Source organism: Schistocerca piceifrons, chromosome 1 (genome assembly GCF_021461385.2).
Source record: "Schistocerca piceifrons isolate TAMUIC-IGC-003096 chromosome 1, iqSchPice1.1, whole genome shotgun sequence".
Classification (NCBI taxonomy): Eukaryota; Metazoa; Arthropoda; class Insecta; order Orthoptera; family Acrididae; genus Schistocerca; species Schistocerca piceifrons.
The window spans coordinates 294,240,665-294,255,393 of record NC_060138.1 but is presented as its reverse complement, the minus strand read 5'-3'; positions in this window follow the sequence as shown (position 1 = coordinate 294,255,393).

The following is a 14,729-nucleotide window of genomic DNA, read 5'->3' as shown; positions in this document are numbered from 1 at the left end:
CTCCGAGGGGCTCATGAGTCCCTCGCATTTTCCTCGAAAGTGTAATTGTACTTTTGGATGTTGGTAACATGAGACGTCTGTGATTGGGCTTTCGCACAGCTCGCCGTGGAGATGGTCGCTATGTTTCTACCTCCAACGTGGCGTCCTATCCAAGACTGTGGTCTCCGTAGGCACCAGAATCATCTCTCGTTACTCCAATCGATATTATCGTTAGTCCCCAAAATACCCATTCTAGACATAAATAAACTATGCTAGCAGTTATTAGGCTTGGCATTGAATGTTAGAGTTGCTGGATGTCCTAATGAGAGATATCGTACCAAATTTTGTCAGTTGGCGGTTTAGATGGTCAAAATGCCGAAACGGCTGGAGAGGCCTGCCTATAATGCTCGAAATGTTCTCAGTCGGGGCGAGATCCGACGCCCTCACTGGACAAGATAGTTTGGCAAGCACGAAGATCAACAGTAGAAACTCTGACTAGCTGCGGGCGGGCTTTATCTTAATGAAATGTAAGCCCAGAATGACTTGCGTGAAGAGCAGCAAAACGAGGCGCAGAATATCGCCGATGTGCCGCTATGCTGTAAAGGTCCCGCGGATGACAACGAAACGGATCCTGCTCTGAGATGCACTGGCACCGCAGGCCTTCACGGCCAGGACATCATACAGGCCCGCTATTCAATGCCAAGCCTAATAATTGACTTGCTCAATTTGATTTCTTTTTAGTAAATGATCTGGCAACGGCCTTGCCGCAGTGGATACACCGGTTCCCGTGAGATCACCGAAGTTATGCGCTGTCGGGCGTGGTCGGCACTTGAATAGGTGACCATCCGGGCCGCCATGCACTGTTGCCATTTTTCGGGGTGCACTCAGCCTCGTGATGCCAACTGAGGAGCTACTCGACCGAATAGTAGCGGCTTCGGTCACGAACACCATCGTAACGACCGGGTGAGCGGTGTGCTGACCCCATGCCCCTCCTATCCGCATCCTCCACCGAGGATGACACGGCGGTCGGATGATCCCGGTAGGCCACTCGGGGCCTGAAGACGGAGTGCTTTTTTATTAAATAATCTAGTGATTCACACAATTTATACTGACTGGTGTCACAAATGAGTGTAAAGGGCTAGCAGATGAGCAGCGGAAGTTGCAAAGAGTGGGAAGCTAGAATGCTGAGACGTTACGGGTTATGGTTCAAAATCACTCCAACTATAATTTAATAATTCCATCCAAGCTGTATTCTGCAGTGAACTTTATAAACTAGAGGTTGTATTGAAACTACTTACCATCCATGTCCGATGGTGTCTAGCTTAAAAGACAAGCCAAAAACTTATAACACTCGATCATGCATTTGGTTCCACACCCTCAACCTCGCAAGTTAGCAAATTTGGTTTACAAAAAGGAATGTCATGTCACGTGGTGAGAAAGGAAACCGATCTCAGCCTTCTACAATCTACGATTTACGATTAAAGAGTAAAAGCGACGACTACACCTGCAGCAACTGACCAAACAGGAAAGTAAAGAAAGAGAAAATAAGATGAGAAATGAGACAGAGAGTGATGAGTGTATCGGAGGGCCGAAAGAATATATTTGTTTCGGAATTTCGTTACCGTTTGCTATCTTGCTGTTTGAAGACGTCCTCCTCTATTAACTGTTTTATTACATTTGAAGATCCAATAGATTGACTGGAATACCTGAAGCCAATATCTGCAGTAGACCTGCTGTAACAACAAAACAAGACAAAGCAGAGGACGGCACATGCAAAATTAGTTTCTGCGCTGCTACTGAAATTACAAGACCGTTGTTCTACGTAATCAAGACGAGATGGTATTGGCGGTAATGGATTTAAATTGAAGTTCTGCATACACATTCGTAGGAATCAGACCGTTCAATACCATAAATAATTGTCATATTTGCGTGATTATCTTTCCTTCAGGAACGGGTACCCAAGATTTGGACAGCACCTTGTATCACAATAGTAGACTCTGAGAATGGCAAACGCCTGTATCAAGCGATCTGCCTTCTAAACGTGCCACGAAAGTTTAACCAGCTTGTGGAATGAGGGACAGGCAGTCTGCATGTTCTATCGTCTGTGAGGGTAAATGGACGAAGAATGAGGTGATTTATGCAATTACAGCTGGGAACAATTATAAGAGAAAGTTTTTGTTGACTTTTGTTATTACAGTTCGGCTATACGATGTCGCCTGTCTTCTTTGGCACTGGATGAAAACAGATGGCTAAAGATACCTTTTGCTCGGCTTCGTCCACTACTTTCAACATAGGGAGCCATCTCATTAGAGGCTTTACCTAATACTGGCTACGGCTCTAATTATGAATTACCATCAAGTTCAAGCTGAGGCATTGGATAGATATCTGACTTACGGAGATTAATGTTCCCAAATAGTGGGAAAGGCTACAGCTACACGATGCTACACTCGGTCAAGGCATGGTTCTCCAGTAGAGAATGGGCAGATCTTATCCTCAGCATCTGTACACCAACAATAAACAGTACGTGAATGCGTAATGAATGATTCCCCCACCACGCTAGCTCCTGGTAGTACAGGATGACTCAAAAGAACGGGAAATTTTGAAATGGAGGTTAATGGATGAGAACGGTTACTTTACTTTTTGTAGCATTTAGGAACATTTCATTCTGATGAAGACATCTCTAGTAGGTGTCGAAATATAGGCCAATGTACCTACACTTTATGTGCAACCGGTTTTCTGTTTAATCCTATGTCGAAACTAGTATACCGTTGCTGAGTGACAACCATGTTCAAAACTGTAATATTTATACTGGCTCAGGTGTCTAAGGCTGTGTCGAAGTACAAGGACGTCAGACGTAAGTTATAGCTATTAATTTTAATAAGCATTGAAAATAAAACGGACTTTTGCCAAATTACGTTAAATCCTATTTTAACATCAGACAGTGCATGAAGGATCCAAAACTTTTCAGTGCCTGGTTAAAAAAATTATTTCCGATAAAATCAGTGCTTTATACAAGATAATCTTTCTCTCACTAAAATTTTTCGCTTACGTTTTAGTTTTCAAATTGATGCATTTTGGGATTTTATTAATGATGGGTTAGATAATTGTAACAATTGTATTGAAAAAGGACACGAGAAGAAACTGGCTAATCTTAAGTTTTTTCCCGTAAAAAAATGTGTTGTTAGTAGTTTTCAAAGGTTTGGGCATATATTTCTCAACAGAATTCTGAATAAGACTGAAATAGATTTTACACCAGAAGAAACCGCCTTGTTGGAAAAAGGACTTAAATATAATGTAATGCTTAACTGGCAGACAAAAATGTTGTAGAAACATAATTGTAGATTTTAAAATAGGCCTTGATTGCGTCAAAGTAGACGTTTCTGGACAAACGAGAGTAGCTCATGATGTATGTAGTATTTTTGGGAAACATTTAGTTCAAAACTCCTATCAACATGATTGTGATAAGAAACTGATTAAAAATATTAGTGTCAAGCTAAAATAAAACAATGCCCTTATAACGAAGTCTGACAAAGGGAATGCTTTAATGATGGCTATTCAGAACGAAAGTGTCTAAAACGTCACAATTTTTCGAGGAGAATAATGTTTCGGAGGTAGATGAGGATCCGACCCCCATGATACAAAAAGAAATTAGGCTAGCCGTTAACAGCGCTACGCATTTGATCAAACCATTTCATGAAAAAAGCAGCTTATTAATACGAATCCACAGGCCCCAAAATGGTGTCCCACTTTAAAGTACATAAAAGTCACTATCCGATACGTCCGATTGTAAACAGTATGAACAGTGCACATCATGAGTTAGCAAGGTTTCTTCACGAAAAGGTAAAAAAAAAAGAAATCCTTTGTTTTTCGAAATAATTATTCTGTCGTCAATAGTCAGAATCTAGTCAGTAAAATCAAAGATCTGCAGTGTGACCAACATACAAAATTATTTCATTAGACATTACGAACTTACATACTAACGTTCCTGTTCAAACAACTTATTTACATCGTTGGAAAAATTTACATACTTTTAAAAAAGATATATCTGATGAGCAAGTCATTGAGCTATTTCGTTTGTTAAGAACTGTTGTAAAATACTATTTTGTTTTCAGTGGCAAATTATACCATCAGCCTGACGGCCTGGCATTGGGTAACCCACTGGCAGACATCTTGGCCGATATATTCATTAATTCGCTAGAAGATAAATTCTTCATTAATTTTTCGGCTCTGTTCTTGGTATTTTATCTTTTTCTCGGTATGTAGATGACATTTTGATCTTATATAGTAGTTCCCAGGAAGTGATTCGACGTTTGTTTGTAATTTTTAATAGTCTTCATGAAAAAATTAGTTTCATTTGTGAGTTAGAAAGTAATTACTTGGAGCTCAGTGTTGTTATTGACAACGGCAGACTTTCTTTCGGTAATTTTCGAAAAGCCACTAATACGGATCGAATTGTGCCCAATAGTTCAGTGCATCCGCATTCCCATAAGAAAACATTAAAAAAAAGGTTCAAATGTGTATGAAATCGTATGGGACTTAACTGCTAAGGTCATCAGTCCCTAAGCTTACACACTGCTTAACCTAAATTATCCTAAGGACAAACACACACACACCCATGCCCGAGGGAGGACGCGAACCTCCGCCGGGACCAGCCGCACAGTCCATGACTGCAGCGCCTAAGACCGCTCGGCTAATCCCGCGCGGCTAGCATTTATTTTTTCCCGTTCAGCCATTGATTGTGCACTCTCTGTACCTTTGTCACCTGACAAACTTCATGAAGGGATGAACATAACAAAAACTACTGCAGTTAATAACGCCTATGCTCCCACGTTAGATGACAATATATTCAAAGTTAAAACTGACGCTAAAATGACCACTTTAGGCAGCAGTGCTATTCCTGACAGTAACGAGTACAAAAATGTTATCTCGACTACATTTTTAGGTCCTATTTCGTATAAAATTCATCGTCTTCTGATTAAAAAATATGGATTCAAAGTTGCCATTTCCACGAACAATAACTTGCAAAAAAATCTCATTCAAATGTCAAGTCCACAGTTGCTCCGATACACAATTCAGTAGTGTATAATGTCAGTTGTGACACATGTCGCGTTTGTTGTATGGGACAAACTGGAAAGTTTAGTATTGCAATTGGCGATAATAATAGAATGATTAAATAAACTCCCATCAGGAACACAAGTGTAGTTCATTCGAACAAAATGGAAGAAAATAGGAGTCTTGTAGCGTAAGATGCCGTCGGAAAGGCGCGTGATTGAAGAAGAGAAAGAAAAGATGAGCGCGCATTCTTATATAGAACAAAATACAGATGATAATGATACGCCGCTCTCATTATTCTGGGCGTACATATTCGCTGACTTGCAACGCAGTTCATTGACTCAGTGGTTAAATTGTATCTTTAAACTTTAATATTGCGAAATAAAAAGGAAATAGTATGTTATTACGTCGCGGACAGGGCACAATATTATAGTCCCCGCATAATCGAGGTTATGATTTTGTCACTGAAATGCCCGAGCAGCAAGCAACGACGAGAACTTTATACTACCAACGGGCAAAATCACAAGGAAATGAGAGAGATCCACATACAAGAGAAGAAATTTACCTCAAAACAGAGTTACTAGCTGTGAATGATGGCAGCAGTTTTCTATTAAGCAACGACAACTTAGGAGAAAAAAATAACAGTTTTTGGCAAAAGAGCAGGCAGAGAGGCCCTAAGAAGTAAACAAGAGTGTGTGTGGACGGTACATTCAAGTGCTGTAGCAAACAGTTTTCGCAAATATACACCGTTCACGCCGTCTTTGAGAGTACAAATAATGAAACAAACATCTATCCAGTTGCCTTTGCATTATTGTCAAACATAAAAAAAGAGACATTCATCTGACATTTCCAAAATTTGGTGGAAAATATTATAGAATGAAAATCTGCAAACGAAACCCTAGATTTCGAACCCGTAGCGATTTCTGCGATTGAAGTTGTGCTACCTACAGTCAAAGAACACAGCTGCTATTTCCACACGAAAAAGTGTCTCTGGAGAAAGTGCAAGATCTAGGACTTACTAATGAATACAAAGAAAATGAAGAAGTGAGACCACAAATTCACATGTGTGCTGCCCTGGTGTTTCTATGGCCTGAAGATATATGTGATGGTTGGCTCGAGATACATTCACAGGAACCGGTTATCCCCAGGCTTTCTGAGTTTTTTTTAGCTATTTTGTGAATACATGGTTGGAAAATGAAGAAAACCGTATCAGCCTTTGGAGTTGCTACAAACGGCTCATCGTGCGACCAACGCTGTAGAGGGCTGGCACCACAAAATTAATGACATGACTGCTAAACCAAATCCTATAATCAATGAAGCAACTCAGAGTATAAAAGGAGAAGCGTTAAAATCGGCGTGCGCGTTAATGAGGGCTGAGCTAACTACGGCAGGTAAACGAAAAAAAAAAACAGTCTGCATGAAACGGGATGAAAGGTTGGAAAAAATAGTACGAAGACGATGGTGAGATCAGAGTTTGCTTAGAAGCTACCTCCTATCTACAAAAATTTGACTAAGTTTATCAGAAGACGTATATAAATAGAAAAATGTACAAAATGTAAATAGCAACTAATAAATAAAAAAACTTAATGATATATTGATGATGCTTATAAGCTAATTTTAAACACGCCTAAATGACAATAATTTACTTTTCTCATTTAACAAATCCAAAGCTTGGATAAAGTGTGACAGAAATCTGTTTATTTTTAAAAACCTAGCTTCAATTCTATGGCCGGCCATACAGAATCTGGTCCGTGGTTTTCTCAGATTGTTCCAGGAAAATGCTGGAATGGTTCCTCGGAGACCACGGTTTCTTCCTCCTCCTCCTAGAACCACAAACCCGGGCGAAAGCTAAATCTCTAACCATAATAAGAGTCGATGCGGCGTAAGACACCAAACGCAAAATTTGTTTTCGCTAGATTGTTGTGACGATGAATGAAGATACACTGAGCTAAAATTAAACATATCAGTGGAATGTAAACTTTGTTTCTGCGAGTGAACTTGTCACTCACTTTATAAAGCTTCTAAAACACATACATATACTTTAATGACATAAAGGTAAGACTGATGAGCTATTTACATGGTACTGAATGTCTTGGCGATATTTGCTTGGTTTCGAACTTGTACAGGACTGTACGAAGAATTCCCTATTTGGTTATCTACACATCTAATATTTTACTCTGGTTCAGACAGACGTCTACGCAGTGGCGTAGCTAGGTAGTTTGGTACCGGGTGCAGTTTTTGTCACGCCCCCCCCCCCCCACCCCTCCCTAACTACCAACCTCACTAAAGCATAAAACACATTTGCGAATAGCGCGTTACTTTGAATGTCTTCCTTATTTTTCGGCTGATATTATGAAATTGCTTCATCAATATCGATATCCTTAGCTAGTAAATTTTTATTGACTGCTATATTAGAGTCGTATACTAGACTCATAGTGGACCCAAGATAATTCTTAATTAATATGACTTTTGAAAATAAGAATTCTCTTAGATAACGCTGTCGAAACAAAGTTAAGAAAAATTTTTGCGCCGAAATAACGTTGGGAAAAGCTTGGACAAAAATCTTCTTAGTCGTGAAATTTGTGCAAGGAATCTCATGATAATTGTCAACTGGTTTTTGTATAGTCGTAGAAAGTTTCCTTTCTGAAGTTTTAATCAAATGACTAGGATCTGAAACAGCGTCTAATATACATTCCCTGGTTTTGCAAAGTGTATCTTTTTTTTGGAGAAAGCTGTCGATGCACTTTTAACAGCGACCTTCTCAGTTGCAGAGCTGGGTATATTACGGCTTGAAAAGGCAGGTTAGGAAGCCTCTTCGTAGCGTCCGTCAGCTTCTCTATTACCAGGGAAGGGGATTATGAACCCTTCCTCGACTCTTTCTGGGCGCAAATTTCACTGGTCGAAAATTTCAGTGGCCTCAGTTGTCAGTACACCGACCGCTCTTGCTGCTTCCCTTGAGGCGGCAGCAGAGAAAGACGCACTGGCCGTAGTGCTCCCAACGACAACAATGGGCGCAGGAGAAGCTCCTCCTCGTCCTTCCAGAATGTGCCGTCTGTGCGTGCAGCACCACGACAAACGCAAGGCTCCGAGAAGAACGAACGTTGCCATATAGCTCTCATCATCGCCGTAAGAGTACAGCGCCTGGCGGGGTAAAGAACCCGCTGAGCTCTGGTCCACGTAGCCGGTAATTTGGACCGTTAATAATGTGAAAGCCGCTGACCCTGCCTCATCTTCGAGTACTTCGTGATGTTAACTTTCATTTAGAAACAGAGAGTATTCAACTGTTGCTCTGGTTAGTGGAACTATACAAACCACAGTGTTTATATGTTTCAACATGAACATCACGTTCCGTGAATTTTGAGCAAAAACTTGCGAGTGTTCATTAAAAAAGTACCATATTTCTGCACGTTTTCTTTTTGCAACAGATAGTAATGCAGAGGAAGGTAGGTGGGGACCACGAGCAAGATCTGTGTCAAGCAATACACGACGATTCAGCTGCTCCTTCCTATGTCGTTTTATGCAGCAAGCAATATTATTTCAGGTCTTCAAAAACAACACGCGAGATTTTCATATTCTCTCGCTCGCCACGCAGAAACTCTTAGTCCCACACAAAAATTGACAGGACGTTTTTGTAGGAAATTTAACGCAGTTAAAATCTGTACTGGAACACATTTTCGCCGTAGTTTACGATATATTTAAAAGAACGTACAAAACTGACCTTCAAACGAACCTCCACCCCCTCATTCACCCATCACCAGTCAAGGTTTCTGGTATATTGTTCATCCTACCATCTTACCACTGTACAAAAATTTCCAATTATACGAACTATTCCTGATATTCAACCTTGTATGGTCTGCACTGATTGGCTTATTACGACACCGGAATTACGTATTTAAACATGCCTATCAGAGTGATTAAAGGAAACCGACTTTTGTAAATGTTACGCTAAAATTAATTACGTTGAAGTTCGATCCAAAATTAACCGTTACTAGCACAGTAGTGTCGTAGTCAGCAATCCCGACAATACAACGATGGAATTGCTTATTTTATACTTTTAAATTCACAAAATTGTTAGACGAAATTTACACTAACGTCACTTTTACAATTTGTAGCTGCTCGACTAAACCGTAGTGTAATACAGCCAGTCAATGAAGCCCAAAAAAGGTGAATGTGGGAAATAATTCATGTAGCCGCAAGTTCTTCTACGGTGGTAGGAGGGCGTACCACGAACAGCATACTAGAAATACTGACCGTTGGAGGCAGAGTGTGGGATGAGGGTGTGATTGAAGGTCATTTTTGTACTTTTTTTCAGTAACTTCAAAACTACGACCTTTAGCGAAAACGTATACCAGTACAAAATTTAACTTCATTCAATTTCCTACAAAAAGGAACCGTTCATTGTTTTCTCTATTACTAATACTTTGTACGTAGCGAGCGAGATCGTGTGAAAACCTCGCGCGCATATTTTGAAGGCCAGATATAATATTGCGGGTTGCATAATACTACACCGATACGGGCAGCTGAATCACCCAGAATAATGTTGTAAAATGGTCTTACAGAGTCTAATATTCTATAGAATAACATGAGAACAAAAGTTTTCACTGATGATGGCTTTTATGTTCTGAGACATATTTAGCCAATAAAGAGATGTTTGTATAATTCGCGGACCTGAATTCCCATAAAAGATCATTGGTTTATCTTTGCTAATTTTTTGTTGCGCATGAGTTGACGCTTCCAGACAGTAAGCTATCAGTTCTGGGGGTATTTTGGGGGTAGTAATGGAACATTTGAATCTTTAGGTTTTCATTATTCAGTCTGCCCAGGTGTATGAATTCACGCGTGGTATTATGCATCAGAAATTCCTTGTAGTACGTTGAAGAGCCAAGCGTAACGTTACGGCTGTTGTTTGGTGTGCAGCTTCCAGGCCAGTTTTATTTCGACCACCTCATAGCCACCTCCGCGTCGAAAGCCACTTAACATAAGAGCCCAGCAGACAGACGAATTGTCTATTTTTGCATACTAGAGTTCTGAGTGTATAAGAGGTTGGGTGCTGGGAAGAAGTGCAGCGATGAGAAGCAGTGTAACAGGTGATACGTGAGCCAATGGCGTCATTTGCTCTCAGCTCTTCGATGTGCTCTTTGAATACACGAGCCATTGGCGTCATTTGCACTCAGCGCTTCGGTGTGCTCTTTGAATATTTGATACTGATTACTGACATGGTCACGTTAAGTACTACATGAACAAGCGAGAATAGTAACGTTCTGTGTCAACAATTTTTTCGCGAGACAACGCGTACCAACTTGGAGCGCGTTGCAGCGCTGCCAGATTCAAGCTGAGAGAACATCTACATCCACACTCCGCAAGCAATTTTGCAGTGCGTGGCGGAGGGTACTTCGTGTGCTGCTGCCACTTCCACCCTTTCCTGTTCTGCTAAGATCAGTTCGCGGTAACAAGGATTGTTTGTAAGCTTCCACGTGAGCTCGAATCTCTCCAAGGGCCGTTTCACACGGGGGGCCGTGTATCCAGCTGCAGAGTGCTGAAGCGATTCGCGTAACGTTAGACCTTGTGCGTCCTTTCATACGAGAGACTCAGAGAGCTTCGACTTCGGCTCACTGAGTCGCAGTGTAGTTTGTCAAGTGAATCGCGTGTTACTCGGATTACACGGAGCCTTATGGGAGCTTTCACACGGGATACAGCAGGCCGCTTGTCGCCCTTCAAGCACAGTTTCGGTATACTTTGTTGACCTAGCGGCTCTATTGCTTCTGTCCATTGAACAGTGTAGATCAATAGTAAAATTCCGTCGTGCGTCTCTAAAACCACGGCGAAAACAGTGCGTTCGACGTAGAGACTTTCATTGCCGAAGTGCAACGTAGGACAGTGCTGTGGAGCTATTCCACACCTGATTATTCGAACAAAATTAAAAAGACCGAAGCTTGGAATGAGATATTAGAATCTATAACAAGGATTTTGACACTTTGGCATCACAGAAGAAGAAAATCATAGGTAAGTACTTGTAAATATTTCTATTAATCTGTAACAAGGTATTTTCAGTACAAACATACGATACTGATACAGTGTCTTGCAGTTCGTTCTTTGCTAAGTGAGAACACGTCACAAGTTACTTTCATCAGTCTTTACAATTATTAGAGCTTATTTTCGAGAATATTGCCGGTCTCGTTCTCCAGTACCGCTGACGAAGCAGTCTGCAAAATTACTGCGAATACTTTTTCACAGCAATCGATCTAATTTTAGACTCAACGTAGAGCCAAATTCTATATCTTTAATACATCACATTGTGAACTATATTCAGATTTTACTCCATCTCTACTGGGAATAAAATTTTGAGGCACAACGCACACTTTATAATGTTATCTGCAAACCCGAGGGAGACATTCAATGGTCGGTGGAAAACTCGCCACTTATTCGACAATACTCCAAATGTATATTCAGCAAAAGGAGCACCAGTGGGCTAGGGGTAGCGTCTTTGATTCATAATCAGACGTCTTCGGTCCAGGGTTCGAGTCCCATCGCAGCTTAGATTTTGATTAATAATCAGCATTGGTGGCTAAAGACTGAAAGGTGGCTACACTGAGCCACTGCGCCAGAGATTGCGCCAAAGAGTATTATTAAGCCGCCTCCACAGTGCTTGGGCAGAGCTCGTAGTAGTCAGTGCTTGGGCAGAACTCGTAGTAGTCAGTGCCTGTCGAGGACTCGTAGTAGTCAGTTCTTGGGGAGAGCTCATAGTAGAGTGTTTGTTGAGATGTGCTAGTAGGCAGTGCTTGCTGAGATGTGATATTGGAGAGTTCTGGTTGAGATGTGGTAGCAGCGAGTCGGTGTGGAGAGATTGTAATGTTTAGAGTGCTTTTCATCAATATAAATTAAGGTAACAAATTACTTTTCTTTTTTTTCTCATTATTTCAATGTCCTGAATAATGCGTCATTACAGGTTCAGTCAACAAAGCATCTGGCTTGTGTTCTTGTATTAGAGTGTAATTCTGCTTTCCTTACGCAATTATAGTCTTTCTATTTTTTTTATCACGTCAGTATAAATGATATTTAAAATTTCTTGTCTTATTGAAGAAGAACCGTGCCAGATGTGTACGTTGAGTCATACTTCCACACACAGAACAATTACACTTGTGCTCTGGTTTCGTAGGTTTTATAGTTGCTGGGGACTTAATTAATTAATTGTGTTAACGAAAATTTTCATTTTATTCTTTGTTGTTGTTCTATGCAGTCAGATTGCGTAATAATACTAGTCAGGGCCAACCGTTTACGAGACTTGCGTAATCGGACTTACATCTACTAAAAATATTTGCATTTTATTTAATTAAGCCCCCATGCAAGACTTCCGGCATAACAAGTCACCCTCATTCTGCCAACGGCCTTGTCACAGAGGGCGGAGGAGTGGACAGAGGTTCAGGGCACTCTCTTGTCCTAGGGGTGGGAAACTGCCCCTATAGGCGGAAGAATCGGCAATAATGCATGCATGAGGTTGCAGAAGGCAGTGGAAACCGCTGCATTAAAGACACGTAACTAGTATACACAGGACACGTGGCCTGTAATTGAAAAAGTATCAAGATGATCTCTCCATTGGCAAAAGACTCCTGAATAGCCCCCCACTCGGATCTCCTCGAGGAGACTGCCAAGGGGGAGGTTAACATGAGAAAAATATTGAATAATCAACGAAAGGATAACGTTTTACGAGTCTGGACGTGGAATGTCAGAAGCTTGAACGTGGTAGGGAAACTAGAAAATCTGAAAAGGGAAATGCAAAGGCTCAAACTAAAAATAGTAGGGGTCAGTGAAGTGGAAATAAGACAAGGATTTCTAGTCAGATGAGTAAAGGGCAATATCAACAGCAGCAGAAAATGGTATAACGGGAGTACAATTCGTTATGAATAGGAAGGTAGGGCAGAGAATGTGTTACTGTGAACAGTTCAGTAATAGGGTTGTTCTTATCAGAATCGACAGCAGACCAACACCGATAACGATAGTTCAGGTATACATGCCGACGTTGCAAGCCGAAGATGAATAGAAAGTGTATGAGGATATTGAAATGGTAGTACAGTATGTAAAGGGATATGAAAATCTAATAGTAATGGGAGACTGGAATGCATTGTAGGGGTAGAAGTAGAAGAAAAGGTAAGGGGGGAATATGGGCTTTGGACAAGGAATGAGAGAGGAGAAAGACTAATTGAGTTTTGCAACAAGTTTGGGCTACTAACAGCGAATACTCTGTTCAAGAATCACAAGAGGAGGAGGTATACTTGTAAAAGGCCGGGTGATACGGGAAGAGTTCAGTTAGATTACATCATGGTCAGACAGAGATTCCGAAATCAGATACTGGATTGTAAGGCGTACCCAGGAGCAGACAGACTCAGATCACAATATAGTAGTGATGAAGAGTAGGCTGCTATTTAAGAATCAATAAGCAAAGAACTGGAATACAGAAGTACTAGGGAATGACACTATTGAAGATTTCTAAGGCTATAGATACAGAAATAGGGAATTGCTCAGCAGCCAGTACAGTTGAAGAGGAATAGAGATATGGAAAAAGGGCCATAACAGAAGATGTGAATGAAAACATAAGTACAAAGAAGGTAATTACGAAGAAACCATTGGTAACATAAGAAATACTTCAGTTGATCGATGAAAGGAGGAAGTACAAAAATGTTCTGGGAAACTCAGGAATAGAGAAATACAAGTCACTGAGGAATGAAATAAATAGGAAATTCAGGGGAGCCAAGACGAAGTAGCTGCAGGAAAAATATAAAGACATCGAAAAAGATATGATTGTCGGAAGGACAGACTCAGCATACAGGATAGTCAAAACAACCTTCGGTGACATTAAGAGCAACGGTGATAACATTAAGAGAGCAACGGGGATTCCACTGTTAAATGCAGGGGAGAGAGCGGATAGGTGCAAAGAAGACATTGAAAGCCTCTATGAGGGGAAACACTTGCCTGATGTGATAGAAGAAGAAACAGAAGGCGATTTAGAAGAGATAGGGGATCCAGACATAAAATCAGAATTTAAAAAAGCTTTGGATGACTTAAGATCAAATAAGGCAGAAGGGATAGATAATATTCTATCAGAATTTCTAAAATCTTGGGGGTAAGCGGCAGCAAAACGACTATTTACATTGGTGCGTAGAATGTAAGAGTCTGGCGGCATACCATCAGACTTTCGGAAAAGCATCATCCACACAATTACGAATGCGGCAGGAGCTGACAAGTGCGAGAATTATCGCACATTCAACTTAACAGCTCATGCATCCAAGTTGCTTACAATAATAATATAGAGAAGAACGGAAAAGAAAATTGAGGATGCGGTAGATGACGATGAGTTTGGTTTTAGGAAAGGTAACGGCACGAGAGAGGCAATTCTGACGTTGCGGTTAATAATAGAAGCAAGGCTAAAGAAAAATAAAGACACGTTCATAGGATTCGTCGACCTGGAAAAAGCGCTCGACAATGTAAAATGCTGAAAGATGTCCTAAATTCTGAGAAAAGTTGGGGTAAACTGTAGGGAGAGAAGGATCATATTCCTAATGTACAACAGCCAAGAGGGAATAATAAGAGTGGACGACCAAGAACGAAGTACTCGGATTAAAAAGGGTGAAAGGGTGTAAGACAAGGATATAGCCTTTCACCCCTGCTGTTAAATCTGTACATCGAGGACGGAATGATGGAAA